The 23,724-nt window shown below is 41.1% G+C and overlaps 1 protein-coding gene across 2 annotated transcripts in view; it reads right to left on the bottom strand.

Moving 5' to 3' along the window:
- NAV3 (neuron navigator 3) overlaps window positions 1-23,363 on the bottom strand; it is a 549,850-nt gene extending 526,487 nt beyond the window's left edge. The window contains exon 1 of one of the 2 annotated variants that reach the window (XM_035334661.1): window positions 23,207-23,363. The gene's annotated coding sequence lies outside the window, so the exon portion shown is untranslated. Of the gene's footprint in view, window positions 1-22,624; window positions 22,743-23,206 lie in introns of those variants that run through there. The other variant, XM_035334665.1, reaches the window with a different exon arrangement.
- Window positions 23,364-23,724: the final 361 nt, after the last annotated feature.

The raw sequence follows: 23,724 nt of genomic DNA, 5'->3' as shown, positions 1-23,724 counted from the left end.
AAACTGAAATGGAAGGACTAACCCCTGACCCCCTCAAAAAAAAAGAAATATATATATATATATAAATTATATATATAGGTTTAATAAAACCCCATAAAATATATGCAACCCCCCTCTGCCATGCCTAACCTGGGTGTAGCTAAAGCAACCATTAAAATGAAAGGCTTGTCAGGTCAGGCCATAGTATCTGCCTGCACATTTCTTTTCCTAACAGCATAGCTTTAATGACTCTACATAGACAAGAATGACTGAAGCAAGTATTACATCCCACAACTGGGGCTCTGCCTCTTGCACAGCTCCAAACTGCTGCATGGCTTTGGGCAGGACAGCAGGTGTGCCCATCTGTGTGCTGACTTGTGAAAGCAGTGTGCTCTGCTCTACAGATAGCAAGCCTCATTCCTGGCATCATGGAGGCCAAATCGTGGGTCTGCACAGGACCACCTAAAAATCAGACCCTGTGTCTGAGAGCATTGCCCAAATGCTGCTTGAACTCCAGCAGGCTCGGTGCCATGACCACTACCCTGGGGAGCCTGTCCCAGTGCCCAACCACCCTCTGGGTGCAGAACCTTTCCCTAACCCCCAGCCTGACCCTCCCCTGTCCCAGCTCCATGCCGTGCCCTCGGGTCCTGTCGCTGTCCCCAGAGAGCAGAGCTCAGCGCCTGCCCCTCCGCTCCCCTCGTGAGGGAGCTGCAGGCTGCCATGAGGCCTCCCCTCAGCCTGCTCTGCTCTGGGCTGAACAAACCCAGGGACCTCAGCTGCTTCTCACACATCTTCCTCTCTAGACCCTTCACTATTTTCTTAGCCCTCCTCTGGACACTCTCTAACAACTTTATGTCCTTCTAGTATTGTGGTACCCAAAAACAAACACAGTGCTCAAGGTGAGGCTGCAGAGCGCAGAGCAGAACAGGACAATCCCCTCCCTTGACTGGTTAGCAGTGCTGGGCCAGATGCACCCCAGAATCCCATAGTCTTGCCTGCAACCCTAAAGACCTTCTCCCTCCAGATTTCAATGTAGCAAACTATAAAGCTACAGAGCTCACAGAGTATGTTTTTGCTGTCTGTTATTATCCTTATAAAATGTGTATTGCGTGGAAGGATCTAAAAGAGTTCCCTCAACACCAAAGCGTGGTTAATACTCTGCAGAAATGACAGGCTCAGTTCTACGTTCTTTCTTCCTTAAGAACGAGCCCCAGAAATTTCATTTCTCAGAAGCTGACTGAGAAGCATAGAATCAGAACTTACTAAAACTGAAGTTTGACATTAATAAAATATAAGGTTTAGAAGCAGATCAAATATGTAAATTCAACAGTTGGTAGTCAATGAATTCATGTTGCTAGTCAGACACCATTACATGCTGTTCTAATCACCCTCACCAGGAAACATTGCAATGCACTATATTTTAAGTCACAAAAATATTTATTTCAGTTGTCTATAAAAATTAATAACAAACATAAATGCAACTTTTTACTTATTTTTCTATCCTTACTTCTCCTGGCCAACAGCACCTCTCTTCTGCAAAGAGCAAGAAAGGATCCAGGATCAATTCACCATATTGATTGTATACAGCAAAAAATATTGGGACCTATTATCTCAGTGCAATAACAGCAATGTGACATTTCCAGGCAGCAATGCTTGCTGATATCATGAGTCATTTTAATGTCATTTTCTGTACCTCTTTTTACAGCAGCCATTTAAATAATGAGGTTGTGAAGGAAAACTGAACTCAGTAGACCCCAGCCTTTGTCCAGAACTTTGCCCAACCTTCACAGACTTGGGAAAACCCTTGATTCAGAGCTTGCTACAGTTCAGCAATCTCATTGAAACATTATTTATCATACTGCAGATAATAAAAAGTAATACTTTTTTGAGTTGCACAAAAAAAGTCACAAGATGCAATGTGGATTGAAATGAACTGACAGTGGAACACAGCCTCTGCACTGAATCAAAAGCTATACAGAAACCGTTAGCTTTTTCCTCTACAGAAAAAAATAAAAATTAAAAAAAATATAAAAAAATAATAAAAAAATAAAAAATAAAATGCTGAGATAAGTGAAAAATGCTAGCTTGTGGGTATCATGTTGCTGACTAGTTAAATGTTTTGGTTAGCTTGGTACTTGTCAGTACTGACATCAGACGTGGACAGTGAGAAACTGTCAGTAATAAAAGAACTGGGCAGCAAAATGACACCAGCTGTCAGTTCAAGAAATCCTTCATAAACTTTTACGGAGTTATTGCTCCCTGGCAGGAGAGGAGGTTGCTGCTGAAGAAGATGGCCCAAGAAGCAAAGAGAAAGGCAGAGAAATCTCTTCACACACACACATCTACCAAGAAGGATCTCACAACCTCCTCTCAAGGTCTGTTCCTGCAGAAAGTGTTGTAGTATGGAAAACGGCCATGAGACCCATCTGTTCTCCATTGCAAGACTTTCTCCAAAAGGAGAAGAGAATCAAAAACCTTACCCTGTCTAGCAATTTATAGGTAACTGGAAGGGGTGGGGAAAAAAAAAATAAAATAAAAAGTAAATAATTAAATAAACACCAGCAAGTCAATGAAAATTGGTAGGCTAACAGTGACAGGCTGAGGTGTTACTGGCTGGTCTAGCTCATGACCAATTACTGACCCAGTATTTTATTTCAACCTTAAAAAAATAGCAAAAATTGTTTTCTAATTTATAATTGAACGTACATGTAGTTTCAGGAGACAACATAAATAGAATAGGATTTATTTGGAAAAACTGAAGCAGAAGTTGTCTGGGTCTGACTTGGAACTCAATGTAAAAAATGTATATAAATGGTTTTTTTAATATTAAAACTTTATTATTGGTTTATCAATGATTGTTTTACAAATAGATAATAAGCTAGTATTATTACTCAAGAGACTCAAAATACTTCTGTTTCTTTCAAAATGTGAATCAGCATAGGTAGAGGTCTTCTCTTCCAGACCTTCCTTACAAGAAGTTGGACTATGTGGACCTCATGTAAAAATGGCACTGCATGGGGCTTTTGATCATACTCAGTAGACAAATGTTTAATGACAAGGGGTTTTCCAGTTCACTCATCATTCCAATGAAATGGGAACTCTAAAAAGTCAAAAATGTGTCAGTGATTCATAAGCAGTTGTTATAAAATGTGACACAGGTAATTCTTTCTTTCCAGATGAGAGGTGATGCAGGTGTACTCAGTTCTATCCAAATATTATTAGCAATTCATTGTAGAGAGCGGTAACAGCTTACATCAGGGAGGTGAGGTAGTAGGATTTGAAAAGCAACTGTCAATGAGTGGAGGGAAAAAAATCTTTTAGCATTAGCTAAATTTTTTTGATTATTCGTATTTCAACAGCTGAAATACCAGCCAAGGTACGACCAATTTGCATTTTTGTTTTGTTTCTGCTCCTAGTTTAGATGACGGTGATATCTGTGAAGGAGCTATAATGTTCGCAATAAGGAAGAGCAGCAGAGGCAAGGTGCCTTCATTTCCACCACGCTGCAGCCAGTGTGGGATCTTTGATCAGACTTCAAAAGCCTTAACCTGTGCTGCTACAAGCTGAATCAGTATGTGGAGGATAAGGGGTGAGGGAATGAATGGGATAAGACTAACTGAAAACCTGCTCAGCTCTGTCTGATTCTGAAAAGATTTCCTAGTAGCTGGAGAGTTCAACTCATTCACATTCAAGCCCTGAAAGAGTCTATTTTTCACAGCTTCTTAGCTGTAGTGGGAGAGCAGCCCGGAGGAGTGTAACCACTCTCTTTGTTCCCAGGGCTGGAACCTAGCTAAATTTTCTCATGAAAATAAACTGATGAGTCACTTTTTCTTTCTTACTGCCCACCTTTTTTTCTTTTTACCAAGAACTTTGTGAACAGCCCTTAAACAACAAATGGTTACGTAAATATTAAAGAAAATATACACTGCATTTTCAAGTACACAGCCTTTATCTGGTGCTTACCACAAAACAAGGACTTGATACTTATATTTCATTCAGTGTTCAAAACACTCAAGCACCTCATAATAGCATAGTTTCAACGTTGGAAAATATATTCCTGTGTGACTGATAATGTTATGTTTATTGAAAGAAAGATGAGAGTGAGCATTTGGGAACTTGGATAAATGAGCAGCTGATTTTTGGACTGTTTATGGCAGCAGACTTACTTGAGAAGTCTTCAAAACCCAGTTACTTTATTGTCTATTGATTTTAACAGACTATAATTTGGTCATATAGGAGAAAAAGAGAGTTTCCCGTTATGGAAAATTTATACTTGTTTTGGTTATGGCCTCAAATACTATATTGTGCAATTCCCTCTCCAAATAATAAAGGCAGCATTTGACAAGTACAACATGATGTAGAAGACATCCCTTTGCTATTCTACCATGAATGTAAGCACTAAAACTATTGTTTCAGAAAGTCACAAAATACTAAATACCTGAAATGCATTACAAGAATAAAATCCATGCAGTTCCTCAAAGTGGGTCATTCATAAAATTCCCTCAAAAAATATTTGGAGGGCATTCTTATTTGTTAGGATAATTTGAACCAGAATTAACTTAATGGCACACAGAAAACTCCTGGTGGACTACGAAACCAACTGGAGGAGGTACAGATTGAGCTGAACTGTAAACTGATACGCTGACCATCTGCACTCAAGGGACTGTGGTTAAATTCCTAATGCCAATGCTTGAGTTAGGAATCACAAGTGGGTGAAATATGTGTGGAGAGAGAGAAAATTTCATGTCTCCAGTATATCTAGACAGGGAGATAGTACTATGCAGCTCCTGGCCTATGGGTTTGACAGAGCAGGTGGCAATTACAGTGATTTAACTCTATGAAGCAGACTTATTCAACTGGATTATGATTTTCACTAGAATTTACAAAGATTGCTGTTGCTATTCCAGCTTCTCATTGCTTGTTCTCATTCCTGAACAAGAATTGTCCTTCAAAAGTGTCAACACGAACATAGTTTACCTGTCCAGTTGAGGAAAGTGTAGTAAAATATTATAGTTTCAGTCTCATTATTTTGAAAAATAAATCTTTTATTAGGCTTTCTGTGCAATAACCCTCAGATCACTTTAGGACAAAGTGTTAAGCCATGATTGGAGTCACCTTAAAAGGAGTTGGATCTTTTTGAGAGTTATGGTGAAAATCAGGTCCCTAGAAATTTCCTTACATGACTACCAAATATAAAGGTAGTAAACAGATATAAAGACAATAGTTTTGGACTTACTGATAAAGATCTGTGCACATGAAAGTTCTCCTGAATGCTAATGGATGAGTCGAGCAGTGGGAATGACAAAATTTCTTTTGAACTTCCTTGTGCCATGGCCTAAACCCTTTAATGTCAGCAGAAGAGAGCATAGAGGGGAAAAAAGGCTCCTTTTTGTTTGTTTACATTATTTCTGATCATGAATTTCCAATGTACAACAGTTTTTGTTGGTTTGTTTATTTGTTTTAAGTTTATAGTGAAGAATGGTCAACACTAAGTCATTGCAGTACTGATAGAGCAGACCAACTTGCTGTTACTTCATATGATGGGAACACCGTGCCATGAAAATTCCAGTAATATTTTCCATAGCTAATGATGAATAAAACCCCAAATGAAACACACTGTGACATTCAACTCCCAGGTATGTTAATTGTTTTTGCAAGTGTTTTCGGTTTATATATATATATGCAATGCACTTAACTTTTCAAAATAAGAATGCAAAATGATGCCACCTGGACTTCCCTTGTACCCATGAGTTTTAGGACAAGCTGGAAGAAAAAATAAATAAATAAATAAATAAATCATACAGCACAGCTGCTGCAAGCTGCTGTTCCTCCTCTATCCAAAACAATAGATGTTATGAGAATGAAATAAAAGCCGATTTTAGCTTGTTAAAGTAGCCGCCCAACATCGTACACCAGGCATAGAGTGCCCAGACTACAAAGGATGTGCCCTGTTGTTATGGCAACTAAATTACAACTTTGATGCACACAACCATCGCCGTCACCTTGGGTACTGAAACCCAGCCAGGCAGGGGATCCACACCCTGAACTGCCCTGGCACCCGCTGCTGGGGGGGCCTGGCAGTGGGCACCCCACAGTGAAGGCCAAACCCCACAGGGTGCCGGCTTGCTGCTCTCCCCAGGTTCCTCACACCCTCTCTGAGTTCCCCAGAGCCTGCAAAAGGACATGCTGCAGCTGCCGGCTGATTAATGGCCTGGTGGAAAAGACGCGAGCGTTACGTCTCCAAGTTATCGTCTCCAGAGAGAGCCGTGACTCCCGCAGGCGCTTTGGCTGAACTGGATAGCCAGATCGAATCCCTCATTTTAAGCAGAAATAATGATGTGTAGCTCTCCTTCTCTTGTGCAAAAGATGCAGAAGGTATTTCCTTTCTGCTACAAATAGACACCATTCACTCCATTAAGTCTTTTACCTCTTTTCCTGATGTGACAAAGACTCTGTCCCCTGTCAGCACAGAGGAGCACGCGGTGCTCCCCTTTCTTCCTCCTGTCTCCCAGATAAACTTCCTTCCCTTTCCCACATCACCTGCCCAGTTTGTCCATTTCATGACATTTTGGTGGCCCTGCTAGAGTTTGGGCAGTGGGTTCCCTGGGGCACAGCAGTGCTGTGCTGAGGGAAGCTGATGTGACCTCTTTGCTTCAGGTATTAATTACCACAGATGATAGATTCCAGAATGTAGTTTGGCAGGCCTTACAGAAAAAGTATTTTCCTCAGACTTCTCTACTGATTTCTCCTTAGACTTGTCTACTGATTTCTCCTCAGACTTCCCTCCACTTTTGCCACTGCCACACAGAAAGCTACAACAAATGGCAAAAGTGCGCCTCGCCTGATGGCAGCCAAGAGCATTCACACACCCTTCTTGGCAGGTTTCTAGGAAGATTGCATTCGGACGCTGTTACATTGCCCATAATGAGTGCAACCGCCTGCAACAGGAAAATCCACTTCCCATGATAACACCATCTGGCACCACAGCCCTGGAGCTAGCAGGTGACCCCCAGAGTTCCCTTCCAACCTAAACCATTCCATGATTCTGTAACCATCGGACAAGCAGAGGACAAACCTGCAGCACATATGCTCATGATGTGGCTGGTGCTCAGTAGGGAAAAGATGATGAGTGATGGGCAGAAAGGATGGAGCAGGATGGAGATGAAAGACATCTTGTGAACTTCTGCTTTGAGATATATTTGTAAGATGATGTACTGGCCCTGCCTTTATTTGTGTGAGTAGAGAAAGAAATTCCTTGAAGTAAATGAGTAAGAGATTTTCATTTTAAAGATTATGAATACCTTGTGACCTTCCCTCTCAACATAGTTTTGGAAGCCCTCAAAACATTATATATTTTTAACCATAAAGATGTTTTAGATGCCCTGAACCCCTATATTACGGAAGAAGCACACACTGCACAAATGTACAGCAGTAAAAACACTTGCTTTTCACAGCATTATCTAAAACAAATTGGGCTGAATTATAGGGGAAAAAAATAAAAACACACCAAAACCCCCAAAATTTGCACTGTTAACATGCTTCTTTGATCATGAAAATAGGTAATGTTTCAGAAGCTCAAAGTGACTTCAAGACACATGTCCCTCTGACCTGGTACTGGAAGCTAAGTAATTTGGGCAGTTTTGTCCACCATCTTTTGCTGAATTCCTTGAGGCTAAAGTAGCAAATGGATAGCAAAGATTTGTTTACATGGACTTTTTCACCTGACCCGATCTTTTTTGGACTGTGCATAGATATGTAGTAGAAGTATAGTATGAAGTGTTCTAGTTGTGGCACAGGGAATTAAAAGATATATATTACGAATTTGGGTGAGCTGACCTGCTTAGAGCACCAACAGTCTCAGCCCATAGGATATTCTGATTTCTGGTATGCAGCTGTTTTTTCCCCTTCAATCTTCCTTTGGTAGCAGAGATACCACTCTGCTATTAGCAAACTTAAGTGACAGCCCTTGAAATAGCCAGGGGCTTGCACTTGTTTTTGTGAGAGTGCAGAAACCTGATATTTGAACCTGAGACAACATACAAGTCTCATCTTAAAATAAACAAACAAAAGCGATTAAATCAAACATGTTTTCTTTCCTTTTTTAATGGAAAGATATGAAAGATATCTATTTTTAAGCTTGTTTGGATTTGTATTATTTTAGTTAATAGCAGGAAGTTTTATTTTTTTTAGATCAGCCTTCTTTCCAGAACAACACATGCTTATTACATTCCCCTGCATTTTTTTGATTCGTATGTTCTCTTCTATCCTACTACTCCACCCTTTTCCTCTTCCCACTTCTTTCCTGCTATGAGAATTAAATTAATTTGGATCTCTCTGCTGAGGGAAGATTTATAGGGAAAAACTTTGGTCTTCACAGCATGCTGTAAGCAGGTCCAGGCTCACTCTGACCTTTGCTGCTTGCTCAATCCATGCTTGAAGCACTTTCTGCCTCCGACTCCCTGCTTCACACAGGGCTATAATAAGTGCAGCATCTTCGTTAAACCTGTGTATCCTGGCTGAAAATGGAAAGGTAGTCTCTAAGACAGGCCCCAGTCCATTAAGAACAGTAGGATCAGGACCTTGAAGTGTATTCAGAATTGAATGGGGAACCATTGGAGTGTGCCGTGCTTTAAAGTTAAATACTCCCATTGGTACTCCTTCCTCCCCAAAAGACACACCACGGCAGACCATCTGTACAGAAGTTTCAGCAGTGGCTTTCACCTTCTATGTTCTTATGACACTGGCACGCTGACCTAAATCTAAAGTTATATGAAACTGTGAGAGATTTGCAGATTTTGTTTCATCAACTACATTAACTTTAATTGCCTTGAAGAATGCATTTGTCTTCATTCCAGTAACCTTTGGCAGCAATCAGCAGTTCAAACACCAGTACACCCACACACTGCAGCTCTTTTCACAGTCACATACCGTTTACTCAAAGCTCTGTAATAAACAAAAATACACTCATTCCATTATCTTTTTTGATATCTCTATTTAAATTCCACCTCTGATAAAATTAGAAGATTAAGTGTGCTTCTGAAATGCAAGAAAACGCTTCATCATCACCACGAATGGGCATTAAATTATTGTCTGTGTTTTACAAACAGCATAATCAAATTTCAATAGAGAATATGCAAGGATTGCAAATCTATAACAGACATAGAAATTTACATAAATAACAGATATGAATATCTGATGTTTATGGATATAAAACTGCATGTTATGCAAATAAAGCAAAGTCTACAAAATTAAACATTTTATTATGCTGCTTTTCCAACTCAAAGCTCTTTGTAGGTGAATATGTATGAGGCATTTCACTCCTATAATGCAAGGGAAAACATCTATAAAAAAGACAGTAAGCATATTGTTATGCTACATTGTTTATAGAAATTTGGACTCAGAATCTGAGGCAAAGAGGGACTGTTTCCCTCTAAGACCTTTAGGGTTAGAATTGCCCAGCTACAAAAGAGACCTATGCAATTCGGTGGGAACTGGGTACCCAAAGGCATTAAACAGCCTTAAAAGAATCTGATCCATAATATCTCACTCACACTGAAGAGAAAGTTTGAGTTTTTGTGGGTCTTGTGTAAAATATTCACACCATGTAAATTGCACTGATCAAACACTTTCTGCTTGGTCATATACAAATTTGACAATTTACTAGTCTGTGATTTAAAATGTGAAATATAGTAACAGTGGAGTAGTATTCAGCCCACTTGTCTCATACTAGAGCTAGCCTGTCTCAATGTATGACCATAGATTTATAAACCTAATCCCGCTCTTGCAAGCATACTCATGGCTCCCACTGGAAATCAAGGGGGGACCCTACACTTGAGGCAGAGGCAAAATTTTGATCAATACTTATGTAATTACTCACTCTAAAATATAAAAGGGATCTTGGACACGTTAGCATACAAACCTCATAGTTATTAATTATATATATATATATATATATATATATATATATATATAAAAAAAAAAAAAAAAAAACACTCCCCCACAGAAAAATCACGGAGAACCTGTACCGCAAGTAGCCAAACACATTTTGTTCACCAAGGTCACCCTCCTAATGCAGAGAATTCAGTTAATCCTCTGGATGAATGCAGCATGTGTAGCACTCCAAATGAAACTGCATAGGCTCCAAATAAGAGGCCATCAACTACTGCTATAAATGTAATCAACTGGCTGTGAGTCTGAATAATACAATTCGATTTTCCTCTTTCCAATAAGCAAACAAAACAAAGAGAAGTGTTTCACTGAAGGTGTGCATTGTTTAAAAGGCCAAAAGGTGCCTTTCCTCCTAAATTTTAAAACTATTAATCAAGCATGAAATAAACAACATGTGCAAGTCAAAGGTTAATATCCTAGGGTCTTTAATGCACGATTACCACCCACTTCTTTTCCATTAATACCATTACTTCCCCCATGTCTTTCAAACCCCCAACCATCCTTGCCCTGTGTCCCATTGATTCACACGACTGAAAAGTAGTAATTATTTAGCACTTAATTTTCAGAAAACTGCTCCACAGAACACAGGATTTGCCTTCTGTTGCAAAGTCTTAAGGGAATGACCACTAGAGAGAAGCAATTGTTTCATTTCTCCTCTAAAGTTTGCCTAGGTGTTTTTGTTTTGTTTTGCTTTGTTTTTAAGGGATAAAGGACTAGTTTCACTAGTACCTCTTGAAGACACGCATGCCACATTAAAAATATTGTAAGCAAGAGGATAATCAAGCACTACGGAGCAGATTTAGATTTCAGAGATAATGGCATTAGTCCAACATAGATTCGAATGATTTAAAGAATGTGACTATAGACATTCACTAGTGCTTTTGAGCAGAGAGCATGGCTCTAATTACATCTGAACAATTAATCTTTACAATTGCATTGTTTAGCACGTTCCTCTGAGTGGGTATATTCTTAATAACTGGGAAATTAAAATTACTATCTAAAGGGGTGTAAGAAAAAAATGATTGGGGGTGAAAACAGCACAAAATAGCTCATCTCAAATGGCTATTCACATGGGAAAAAAAAAAAAAAAAAAGTAAAACAGTTGAATTTACACCTGGTCTTCAACTATAGCAACTTATACCAAGTTTCTTTCATTTTTGCAGGTAGATATCAATGGATCCAACTGGCTGGCTGTTTTCCATACAAGCTTGCTAGGGAATACTCTCTGATTACAAGTCATATTCTTGACCTCAGATGAGCCTATGATTTGCTAGTTTGGAACATGTTTCCTTAGCACTTCTGGACTTATTTAACCACTGTGCTAGTAACAGCTGTTAATCTTAGTGCTGTGTTCTGTTGTGGAGCTGCTCTGGATGTAAAGGCCTATAGCAAAGGCACTGCGTGTGTACTGGTTTTAGTCCAGCAGGGATGTACAGTTTATGATTACAGTGGCCAACTCCATAAGTCTTTAGAGGGGTCAGTGGAAGATGCTTCTGCCACATGTGTCAGGAAAGCTGTGTGTTCTGGTGCTCTGCAAAGAGATTGCTGCTGCTGCCCTACACTCTAGTGCCCCCATATCAGCTACTTGTTCTCCTGCACACTTGAGGCAAGGGGTCGTAGGGCACAGACAGGATTTTCACTTGTCAGAGACAAGAAAAATCTATTTTAGGTCCTCAAAGTGGAAAGCAGTGGTACGGGTCATGGAACACTATCAGCCACTTAATCTCATTGGGGCTGTGTATGAGAAGGATGGGAGGACTGGGCAGAAGGGCAAAGCTCCAAGCAGTACAATGCTGGAAATGTCCCTTGTCTGCTCCCCAGGACAGCACAGGCACAGGTATGAGCCATTTCTCACATGTGCAGCTAGGCATGGACATTCATACTTTTTAAAACAAACACCAGGTCTTTCAGCAATTTGTGGAAGGGAGCTAATATATATATAAACTAATCTAGGGCCCCTTTTACCTTTCCACTACTCACTTGTATGTGTGTATTTGCCTCTTTCCATTAAAAAGTGCTACACATTTACAGAAAATTAATTTGAGGATCTATCAGTACTAAATTCAGAAGTAGTGTATATCCATTTTAAGTGCCTTAAAAAGAGGCTAACCTTGACCTACACAGTATTTGGTGACATATATTGAAAATCTTATGCATCAGTGCAACAGTGAAACAGCAATGTCAGCCTGCATGCCTAACACCAAGCTTCATTTGGCATTACTTGAAGAGCAGCTCTCACACCACAGCTACACAGAAACTGCCAGCTAGTTCAAATCCTGCAAAAGAAAGGAATTAAGCTAAGAGTTAATGTTGAGCTCTTCATCATATCAGTCTAGGACCACTCCTGTCTGTAAGACAGTGTGTTAGGAAGGCTACCTCCATCTCCCTCCTGAGAAAAACTCAACGTGACCCATTTTCTCTGGAAAGAAGGAGACACTGGTCCTGTGGCTCCCAGTGTGTGAAGATCCCAGTGTGCAAGCTGGAGTATCAGAAAAGTTTTCCACTTCTGACATAATGTATTGCTTGCAGTCCAGATACCTGAGAATCTTTGCCACCTAATGGCTGGAATAAATCAGGACTTGACTTGCACGCATTGACTGATCATCATAAAATGAAGATGGTTGGAACTCAGTGCCTCAAAATCTCTGCATGAAAAAAGCAATGTGATATTACTAGTGAGAGTAGCAGTTTGAAAATGGCAGCAACATGCATGTATTCTGCAGGTAAATCTCAGCTATATTCAGGTCACAAACTCAACTCCCTTGTTACTTATGAGCCTGGAATTTATTTAATATAAAGAAATAAAATGTGAGAGGGAAAGGAATGAATTATCCTCTTTTAACATCCTTGAATTATGTGCCATGAAGTTCCTGCACTGAAGAGAAGTTTTCATCAGCGTGAGGAAAGGCTGGGTAAGTTAGGGAGTAGTGGATCTTCCAACAGCAAACTGTAGCTATACACAACATTTTTTAAAAGTGCTTATAAGTTTATACACTTGGGAATTTCATGGGCCCACACCTAGTCTAAATCTGGCCTTTAAATATGTCACTGATGTTAGCGAACTCTTACAGTGAGCCTTAATAACTAGAGAAAGTGATCTTAATTTACTGTTCAGAAGTTTCACATTAAAGGGCTATGTACAAACCTGCTAGCACACAGGAAAAGATTTTTTTTTTTTAGAATGTGGCATATGGGGACAAATATTTCTATTTCTAATACACATATTTACTCTATTGGCTTAAAAATTATGATATACAACATAGTTCAAAGAATATAGGAAAATATGGTACTAATTCTGTTGATACTTCCACAGATAAGTGACTGAAGTGCATTTCTTCATAGGACAAGAAATGCCAGAAGCACTCTAGTCATTCATAAAACCACGGAATTCTTAGAGTTGGAAGGGACCTTAAAGACCACCCAGTTCCACCACCCTGCCATGGGCAGGGAAACCTCCCACCAGACCAGGTTGCCCAAAGCCCCATCCAGCCTGGCCTTGAACACCTCCAGGGATGGGGCACCCACAGCTGCTCTGGGCAGCCTGTACCTTTGCCTCACCACCCTCTGAGAGAAGAATTTCCTCCTAAAATCTAATCTAAACCTACCCTCTTATAGCTTAAAGCTGTTATCCTTTGTCCTGACACTACATTCCTTAACAGAGTCCCTCACCAGCTTTCCTGTAGTCCCCCTTTAGGTATTGAAAGGCTGCTATGAAGTCTCCCCAGACCCTTCTCCAGGCTGAACAACCCCAACTCCCTCAGCCTGTCTTCACAGGAGAAGTGCTCCAGCCCCCTGATCATCTTCTGGACTCGCTCTTAATAGCTCCATGCCTTTCTTGTGCTGGGGAACAGAGCTGAACATAGTACTTCAGGTTTATTCAGATATAAAGTGACCATGGACTATGTAAGAAATACTGTAGTAGTGCTGTCAGTGCACTTTGTTTCCAGTCAGCAAACCACTTAGACACCTGATTTCAGGAGGAAAAGAATCAAGTTAAATGGTAACAATGAAAAATACACAGCAGGAGAAAAGCAAAGTAATTCTGACTCCAAATGCCAGCCTGTGCTGAGACAGCTTTTTCCATCCTTTACTCTGTCTTGTGGATGATGTTTTGACACAGCAGGTGCCTGTAGTATAAAATAGGAAAAATATCTTAAGAAACATAGGCTTACATCTGCCTCGTAGAGCTGGCTTGCCAGTCTAGGCAAGAGGAATCCAAAGTTTTTGCTTATTTTACCTTACTCTGACTGTGACTATAAAACAAGATTTTGAAGGAATGACTGGATAAATTCATTCTCTCTGGAGTCTACCATCGGTCAGTTCACAGGTGACTAGTATAAAAATTGGAAACTAATATGAATTGATGGTTGGACCAGATGATCTTGGAGGTCTTTTCCAACCTTAATGATTCTATGATTCTATGAAATGTAATATGCCTAACTGAATCCAAGGCCTCAAGATCAGTAATTTTTGTTATTTCCACAGACTTCTCCATATTTCTTTTTCTTTTTAAAAAAACATATGAGACATTCCATGGTAATAAACTCAGTAGAAGCGATCAGAATAGAAGTATGCCTGGCAGAATCAGTAGCAGTTAATCCTTTTAGTTGTGAATGCAGCCAGTCAAACCTGAATCAGCCTTGTGTTTTCTTCTTCAGTGTAGCAACAGATAATAGTGACAAAAGCTTCAAGAGACTAATTTGGCTCTTTCCCTTATTTCAATGGAGCATTGACTCTGAAAGAGGTTGATAAAACATGAATTCAAAGCTGTTAACTACTTTTTGCTAGTCAACATTCAAGCTTTCATTCAGCCAAGGTTTTATCCAGTGTGGTTGCCTACTTCCTAAAACAGGTTGAACACAATAAAAAAGAAATGAAAAAGCAAAGCAAAGAAATTCCCGGAACGGCCAGAGTCTGACAGTGTTTTGTAGGATTTCCCAGGTAGTCTGTCAGAAGTCCTTAAATTAGCTACCTGACGCCCACAAGATCACTTAAGGAACTTCATCTTCTACCCATCATAATGTGAACAATTTGCAATATGCTATAGAAGAAAAAGATACTCATTGGTATGGATCAACAAAGATCTCTTACAAAAGAGGTATTTATAAATTCCCCACCTACACCACCCACCCCACCCCCCCCCCAAAAAAAAAAAAAATAATAATAATAATAATAATTTAAATCAAATGTGTTCAAGGTTGATCTTCTATCAAAGTACACTGAATGAATAGGAAGAGAACAGGTTAGTAAGTAGCAAGAGTTCTTAATTGATTCATCTATGGATGAGATCACAGAAAATTATCCTGCAGCCAAACTACTGTAAATAAAAGAAAATTGTTTTGGTTTCTAATGCAGTAAACCTTTTAAAAACAAATTACAGAGCTTTAGTCAAAACTGGCTAAGTGTTAAAGTCAGTGTTTTAAAACTGACTCTTGCTGAAAATGAGCAGTTACAGAGACATAACAAAATGACCACAAGGACATGAGCATCATTTAAACTGCACTGCCGAAAATGTGGATTTAAATGTCACCAGTACACAGACATCTAAACTAATTGTGCATCTGTGTTAAGCTCAAACTATCACTTTGATCTTTTTTAGCACCCCATCATATTCAAGACTTCCATAACGCTATACCATTTACCAGCAAAATCTAGTCCAAGAGTGACAATGATGCAGACTGTCATTTTGCCTTAATCTGTTCATTAATAAAATGTGATAGAAAACAATTTGAATCAAAGAGCATATGCATTTCTTGTATTTCACTTATAGAAAGTAAAGTTGCGTAAGTTCTTCCATTCAAATCCTTTTAGCTACTTATTAAAAGTAACTAAAATGCTCATCCAAACAGATGTCTTTTTAGTTCAAAATGTGCCAAAAAGGAGCACTTAGTGATTTGTGTGGTAAAGCTCAGCTCTCCCATGTCTCTTTACTAGAGTAAGAGAGATGTTAGGCTGGAAGCAGGTCATGTAGCACAAAGAAATATGGTCAAGATCACTGTTGATTATTCATATTGGCAGGAGTGCTGTGAGAAAAGTGAGATTACTCAGGTGGAAGCAATGTCCATAAAATTATATCTATGCCAGTGGGATCCATTATCAGTCTTTAGCTCTTGACAAGGAAACCAAAAGCTTGGCTTTAAACAACAAAATGAAAATTTCATCCAGAAACAAGTCATTTTCCTGTTCTATCTCAGCTTCTTCTAAACAAACAAAAAAAAAAGTAAAACAAAAACTACAAAAACCCCCAGGAAAATATTTTTGATTTCCAATGTTCCAGATATCCTATATCCTGTGAGGGTATCCTCTTCTCATCACTGTTGGAATGTAAAAAAATAAAAATAAAAAATTCAGTGGAACATTTTAGTATTCAGAATCAGGCAAGATTTATTTAACTGGCCTAGCTTCAACTTCATTCACATCCTTTGACAAGGCCTTCTCTTCCATTTGTCCTCTCTCTTTTCTCATTTTAGGAAAGATAGCCTTTGGCTGGACAAAAGCAAGAAAAGTGGGAAAAACATTTTGTTATCATGTTCTGTGTAACCCATTTGCAGAACATTCTCAGTTAAGAAGAAAAAGAGGAAGAACTTGCACCAAATACGTGCAGTAAATGGGAATATTGGACATTTCAGAGAATCATCAAAGCATGACCCTTTGGGTGACTGGATTGTCTTGCCATCATTCCCTGCTGACACCTCATCAATGTACCTATGGAGCATCAAACAGGCAATGATGGTCTTGAAAGAAGACTGAACCAGAGTTAAAACTAAAGTTTATTAAATATTTTACTTTGATTGTTGGACAGAGGGAAGAAGGAAAATGCATAAAAAGTTATTGTTCTTATTTAGAAGTCATTCGTGGTCTTTATGCAAATGACAGAAATCTCAGCAGGGTCGTTTTAAACTGGAATCTGACCACTTGGCACTGTTTATTTCTGCCCAGCTGTTCAACTTGAAACCTGCTTATCAATGCAGAGCTTCTTTGCCTCGTTGCTGAAATTATCTCCAGTGCACTGCCAAAATATTGAGAATGTTGTGACACTCTGTGAAGGTTTGCCTTCATTACCTCTGCATCACAGTGACACAGAACCACAGGACTGCTTTGATATTCAAGGGAAGGGACAACAGGTTACATAAACAATGTGTTAGCAAAAAAGGAAAAAAATCTTCCCAGACCCTCCAAAATATTGGTCTAATTTACTTATTACTTTCTCAGAGGTGTCTTAAAGAAATCATGCCCCAAAACATATGAGCACTACAGGAGTTTGTATTTGTGATATGCAGATAAAGCTTTGAAATTAAATAATACTGATTTTACTGGAGTGTTATATTGCTTAATAACCTGCAATGTAACTCAATGCCTTATGCATATTGATATGCTTTTAAATAACTAAAGCAATTCTCTAGTGTGTATCCCAAAATAAGATGTGTTGACTCTTATATTAACTCTTTTAGCTGTTGGGATGACTAATCAGCTTTGTCTGTTACAAGTTAAGACTTTCAGTAAGGATATTTGGATTTGCTACTTCCAGAAGTGTGATGAATTCACAGTGCCCTTAAATAGATCATAGGAACCTATATCTTCAAAGGTTCTTCTAAAAATTCATCAGCTGTTCCTTCACCACTTTTTAGCTGCTGGTTTGTCAAGGTTATTGTAAGCATTTCCAATTTTATCCATTTCCCACTGCTTTACTAATTTTTAAGACATAACAACTAGACGTCCATCCAAAGACCAAAGATGAAAGTTTTATAGTCTGTCTGGAGTTAGACTATAAAATCTAATCACCTAAAGTAAACAAAACTTATCATAATGAATTATTAGACAATTTTAGTTTCAACATCCTCTTCCAAATTGTCATGTTATCTAGGATCAGTTTTCTAACTGACTTGGTGCTATATAAAACAGAGGAAGACATGGACCTATATTTAAAAGCCAGATGGAGTGAACCTACTGGCCAAAATATCTAGATGTTACATTTATGGTTGAGAAAAAGTAATATTTCACTGTATAAAGTAATTGACAGCATTGTGAAGTATAGCCAAAGATGAGCAAAACAGAATCTTTTGATACAGCACCTATTTCCAAAAAAGGTAATTGCTCCATAATTTCAGATTTGTAACCATAAACTTGATTAATGCATAATTTACAGATCAACCCATAATCCTTGCTGAAGATATTTCTTCCCAAATCTAAAACAAGTGATTCTCCTAGTCTCCAGCAAACCATTTTGTTTTAAACAGCATCCATCAACTTGCCAATGAAAATGTCAATAGCACAGAGAGAAGCGGCACATTTATCTAATTTTTCCACAAAGAAGAAGGTATACATGTAATAAATCTAATATGAAAAATATCTCATGTTGTTTTTATGACATGTAAACACATTTGATCTATTTTCCCTCAGAATCAAATTATTTAGAGCACTGCAGGATTTCCCACTTAAAACGCATCTACTATTAACTTTTATCTCTCTACGAGAATGGTTCTGACTAATCAAAAATCTCAAGTTTTCTGTTACTGACAGAAGATTCATTAAAATCTGATGAGAAAACAACTGCTTCTATTTCTGTAAGCTCTCAGTCAAGCATTCTTTTTTATGATCTTTCATAGCCCTTAGGCTTTTTTTAACTTTACGCAAATGTTTGTCTCGTTCAGTATAAATCTTAACTTTCTTTACTAACACTATTACTTTACGGGCTTTCAGTTACTACTCAATTGTTTGCAGTGTTTTCCTCTAAAAGTATTAACAATGGGCTAACTTTCAAACACCACCTGGGACTACTTCTGTTTTAAAGCCCAGGTAAGTACCCGGTGCTGAAATACGATGCATACAATTAAATCAACCACTGATGATTATATTGCCGCATAACAAACAGTATTTTTTTAAAATGAAGTTTCGAGATGAAAAGTCACCAACAGATAATGACATGACCTTATTTTTCTTACTCACATTCTTCTCCTGTCTATTGGCTGGTCAGTTGTGATATGTTGAATTAATCTGAAAAAACCTTGCTGTCCCATTTGAAGTAGGTCTACTGATTGAAGTATCTCCAAGTGGAATACATTTGCTCTGAGCCCTGAGCCTGGCTGAGGTCTCTAGACTCCACTTAAATACAAATACTGTAAACCAGTCACTCTAGTAAATGATGCTCACTGCCCTATTATTGAAAGACCAGGACATCTTCTCCTTCCAAGAGAAGTTACCAAAGCTATAGCTCATTGGGCCTTAGGATCAGATCTATCTATTTCATGATTCCCACTGGAAGAAGCCACTTTTGCATGCATTTTACTGACCTGCACATCTATAGCTACACAGATGGGGACGTTGATGCTCGTACCATCCAACACGGAGCTCCTCACGGGACACCTGACATGCATGCAGCGTGAATCAGAGCTCCAAGTAGCTGGTGAAGATCAAGAAGCTCTGTCAGAGGAAGGACTAGCTTTTTAAATGCTTTTACCCTATACAGAGTTTCAGTGAGGCTTTGTAATAGCTCAGCTCCAGAGGACTTGCAAGTGCAGGGCACCAGGACTGGCAAGCCTTGGGGGATGCTTTGGGATGGGACCCCAGGCTGAATTCTGGTCCGTCAATATGCAGTTAAAAGAGACCAGCTCCCATACCCATTATCCTTTCTGCCTTTTCTGGATTAAAAAAAAAAGTAAGATGTCTTATTGTCACACAATTAAATAGATATTATTCTAAATATAGATGGGAGAGGGGGGAAACAACTGGGTAAAGAGGTGCTATTTTGCATGCAGTCATTTTCAAGAGTAGAACGTGAATATTAAAGCATACAGTAATTTACCATTACATACTTCTGCAAAATGTTTCTGCAGAGAAGTTTTGCCATAGTTTTTCCTTCAACAACTGTCAGGCAAATGCTGAACATCTGGGTAAGGCTCTAGTTTTATACTGACAAAATCCTAAGTATTTTAATGGCAAGCATAGTGTTGGGTCCTTGCAAATGTATATTATACTGACTAGCATAACCTGGATGCAGGACATAATCAAAAACACAGTAGTATTTTTGCCTGTGATTAGCTTGTTTCCCTGATGCATTACATGAAAGGTTATCTTAAAGTAACGGGGCAGTTTTCAGAAGCCAGCATCCTTCTGTGTTAACAACTTTCCATGCACACACTTATCCTTGCAGTAGTAACTGATCTACATATAGACATAACAGTTCTGTACATGCAAATTTTAACAGCTCTCAGGCAGATTGCTTCATGAACACGTGCAGGCAATACCACAGGCAGCTAGTATAAAAAGATGCACAGGCATAGGTGCAAGTCCCTGTTAAAAATAAACACATCCCAACCATAAACCCCTGATCCATCTCAATGTGGATGCTAGCTGTAAAATTTATCATGAAGTAGATAGCACTTCTCTAAGAAAAAGAGAAAATCTGTATTATTACATCTCTGCACAAGCAATCAAACATAATGAATTTTTGATCCTCTGTAGTATAAACCACATTAATGCTAGCCATCTAAAGCAAACATTCCCAGACTCAGAAAAAGCAGAGAGGAATCAATGCCAGAAACTGCCACCAAGATAGGCACCCTCTGCAATAATATTTACATCTGTATTTCTAAGTCCATACCAGTCCAATCTGGGTGAAACAATAGCTTTATGAAGGATTCGGTCAATTTCTTAGAATTATTACAGCTGGCTGCTCAAGCAACATACAACTCAAATTATTTTTACAGTCATCTCAAGCTGGAATTTAAACTAATTTCAGATATTCTCTTATAGTATTTTTAATTGGATCAATAGCATTCAGCCATTTTGAAAACTGTTACAGCACACATTAACTAATACACACATGAGCACTCTCTTTAATATAGGGGTAATGCTGCAACTCTTTCTTACATACATGTATCATCAGAGTATTTGCTAGATGAGACCGAGAAGGCTGTAGTTTCCTTCATTGTGCTGTGTTTTGTATGGGATGCATGCTCCCTGCAAGGTAACCGCCACACATCTCCTGCACTCTAGCCCACACAGCGACTGATGGTGACCCTCCTCACAATGCACTGGGGAAGATGCCCTACAACCACACTGAATTTGGCCCCCTGGGGTCATATTACCATAGGGGTTTTTGATTTTAACTGTGGGAGTCTATATGCTATATAGGAGGCGAACTCAGGAAAGTGAGTATATTAAAAGACTCAATTCTCAGATCTGATTTTTGTTCATATTTAAAGCCCACAGTAGGGGAAAGAGATTTCTTTTTTCCTTGAAGCACTTCAGAGTCAATACATTTACCAAGATAAGATCTGAATTCCATTCTGATTTGCAGAATGGTTAGCTAATTGGCAGGCACACACAATTTAAGAACTAGATTTCATAGATTAAACTCATTACTTCAAGCTTTTTATGTCAGCCTCCAAGTCCCTGCATAACCTCTTCCCCTGCTGGTTATCTGCCCTGCTCTCTTTTCGTGTTGCTTTCCCCGGCTTCAGCGCTGTACCTGGCTCCTTCTCCAGCAGAGGTTTCCTCACCTGCCCCCTGTGCCTCCTCCTGTCTGGGCTCCCTCTCTCACAGCTCTGGCTCCTCATCCGGCCGCCACGGGATGCTTGACCAGTGGGTTACAGCCATCCTCTCTGAGCCACCGGCACCCCAGCACGAATTGCTCATCCCTCTCGCCTGCTGCATCTCCCAGAATGAGGCTAGTTATTAGTTGGCGGTGGAGCTGTTTGTTGATCGGCGTTCCCCTCCAGCTGACTGCCTTTTTAGCATGCACGCTCTTCAGGCCACAGACTACGCCTTTCTTTTGTGTCTGGAAAGCCTGTAGCAGTTGCTGGGCACGAGGAACAAACCAAGCTCTGTACCGGCAGCTACAAAAACTATTCCCACTTAAGAGCACTGCAATCCTCCTCCACCTTGTCTAAACGAAGACTGTAAAAGGTCTGCGGGTGTTTTAGGGTGGGCAATCTTCTGCAAAACAAGGATGGCTTCCTGTCTTAACCGAACGCTCATTATTTACATTGAAAATAATGCTCATCAAAAGCTTAAAGTTGCCTTTACTTTGAAAGGAATACGTCATCTTCTAATATGCAAAGTAGGCTTAACGTTGATAACACATGAGTTATTGACCTTGTATTTCAGCTGTTTTCAGTGTGCACTTTGGCTTTTTCTGTAATAAGATCATCTTGCCACCAGATGATTATTGATCACTTATGACAGAAACAAAAAGCCATGACCAGACTCATCTATTCATTGCGCTCAGTAGAAACCGATATAAAAATGACAAACTCCCCCTCCCCATCCCCAACTGAGTCACGGTCTGGAAGCCCATCTAGGGATAAAACCCAGAGGGGCAGGGAAGGCGGCAAGCCTTCCCTAAGTAAGTTTCAGCAGAGACCTGATGGTACACAGCCACCACCTGGCAGTAGCAACCAGCCAGGTATGATGGAAATCAAGAGAAGCCCCCGCCACCAAAGCCAGACCTCTGAGGCCTGCCCCGTGCAGCCCACCTGGGTGGGGGCAACGCAGGGATCTGGAGGCAAGAGGGGGCAGAGAGGAGCGGGACTGGGACCGCGTGGCAGCCCAGCACCCATGAGACCATCCCGTTGCCAACCCCAGGCCAAGGCAGCGGCAAGACGACCTCATCCCTCATCCTCAACTTCTCTGGACGGGCCCAAGCGGGTGGGCAAGGAGGGGGCTTGGGGGGGGGGTGAGAAGCTTCTAGACTGACCTGCCCACAGGTTTCTGCGATGTGCATCCCCCCGGGGGCTGCTTTGGGCCGCTGCCCCTCGACGAGGGCCGGCCCTTGGGCGCCCCGAGGTGCCCCGGGAGCCCCCCCCGGGGCCGGGAGGAGGCGAGGAACGGAGATGCGGCGGGTGCCGGCCGCACCGGGAGCGGGCAGCCGGGCGGCTGCGTCCTCCCTCGCCGCAGGTTTGAAGGTAAAGTGCGTGTGATTTGTCACCCTCACAAAAGGGAGGAGGAAGGAAAGACGAGCAGGGAAACAAACCAGGCAGGGGAGGGATTGGGGGGGGGGGGGGAGAGAGAAAAGGAGGGAGAAACAAAGGGAAGAATAAAACCCTCTCCGGGAACATGCAAACAAAGAGGGTAAGAGGAGCTCGGCGCTCTCCCCCGGGGGTAACCCCGTGAGGGGGCTCCCCGGCCCCGCTGCACCCCGCCCCGACGTGCCTCCCCCCGGCGGGGATCCGGCCCCGGCCCCGGGCTGCAGCCCCCCGGGCAGGACCCCGCTGCTCGCCGCTGCCGCCCGGGGAAGTTGGCGGCGCAGAAATGCCCCCGCGGGGCAGGAGCACCTTACCTGCCGGCTGACACTCCTCGGAGGGGGGCGCGGGGTAGGGGGGTGAAGGAAGAAGCGGAGAAAAACGTGAGGGGGGAGAGAAAAAAAAAAAAAAAAAAAGGCGGAAAAATAATAATAAAGCCACCCCAGTTTCCGAAATTGCTCCGCTCGATCAGGTTACTATGGAAATCATCTCGAGGAGGCAAAAAAAGAAGGCAGAAGCCACCCGCATCCTCGCCGCCTCCGCGAGGGACCGCGGCGCCGGCAGCAGCCGCCGCCTCCCCCCGGGCTCTGCTGGGCTCCGAGGGGCTCCGATGCGCTCCGAGGCTCCGAGGGGCTCCGTGGGGCTCCCCGGGGCTGCGCAGGGCTCCGCAGGGCTACGCGCCCCTCCGCGCCCCCGCCGCCGAGCACCGGCAGCCGGCCCCCGCCCCCGCCCCCCGCCGCGCCCCCCCCGGGGGTGGGCCCCCCCCCCCCCCCCCTCCCGCCGCACAGCTGGAATTTAAAGGGGCCGTGCGCTGCTGCCCCCGCCGCCCGCCGCC

Source organism: Oxyura jamaicensis, chromosome 1 (assembly GCF_011077185.1).
Source record: "Oxyura jamaicensis isolate SHBP4307 breed ruddy duck chromosome 1, BPBGC_Ojam_1.0, whole genome shotgun sequence".
NCBI classification, from domain to species: domain Eukaryota; kingdom Metazoa; phylum Chordata; class Aves; order Anseriformes; family Anatidae; genus Oxyura; species Oxyura jamaicensis.
Note: the sequence above shows the minus strand (reverse complement) of the source record. Positions and strands in the feature narration are given on the sequence as shown.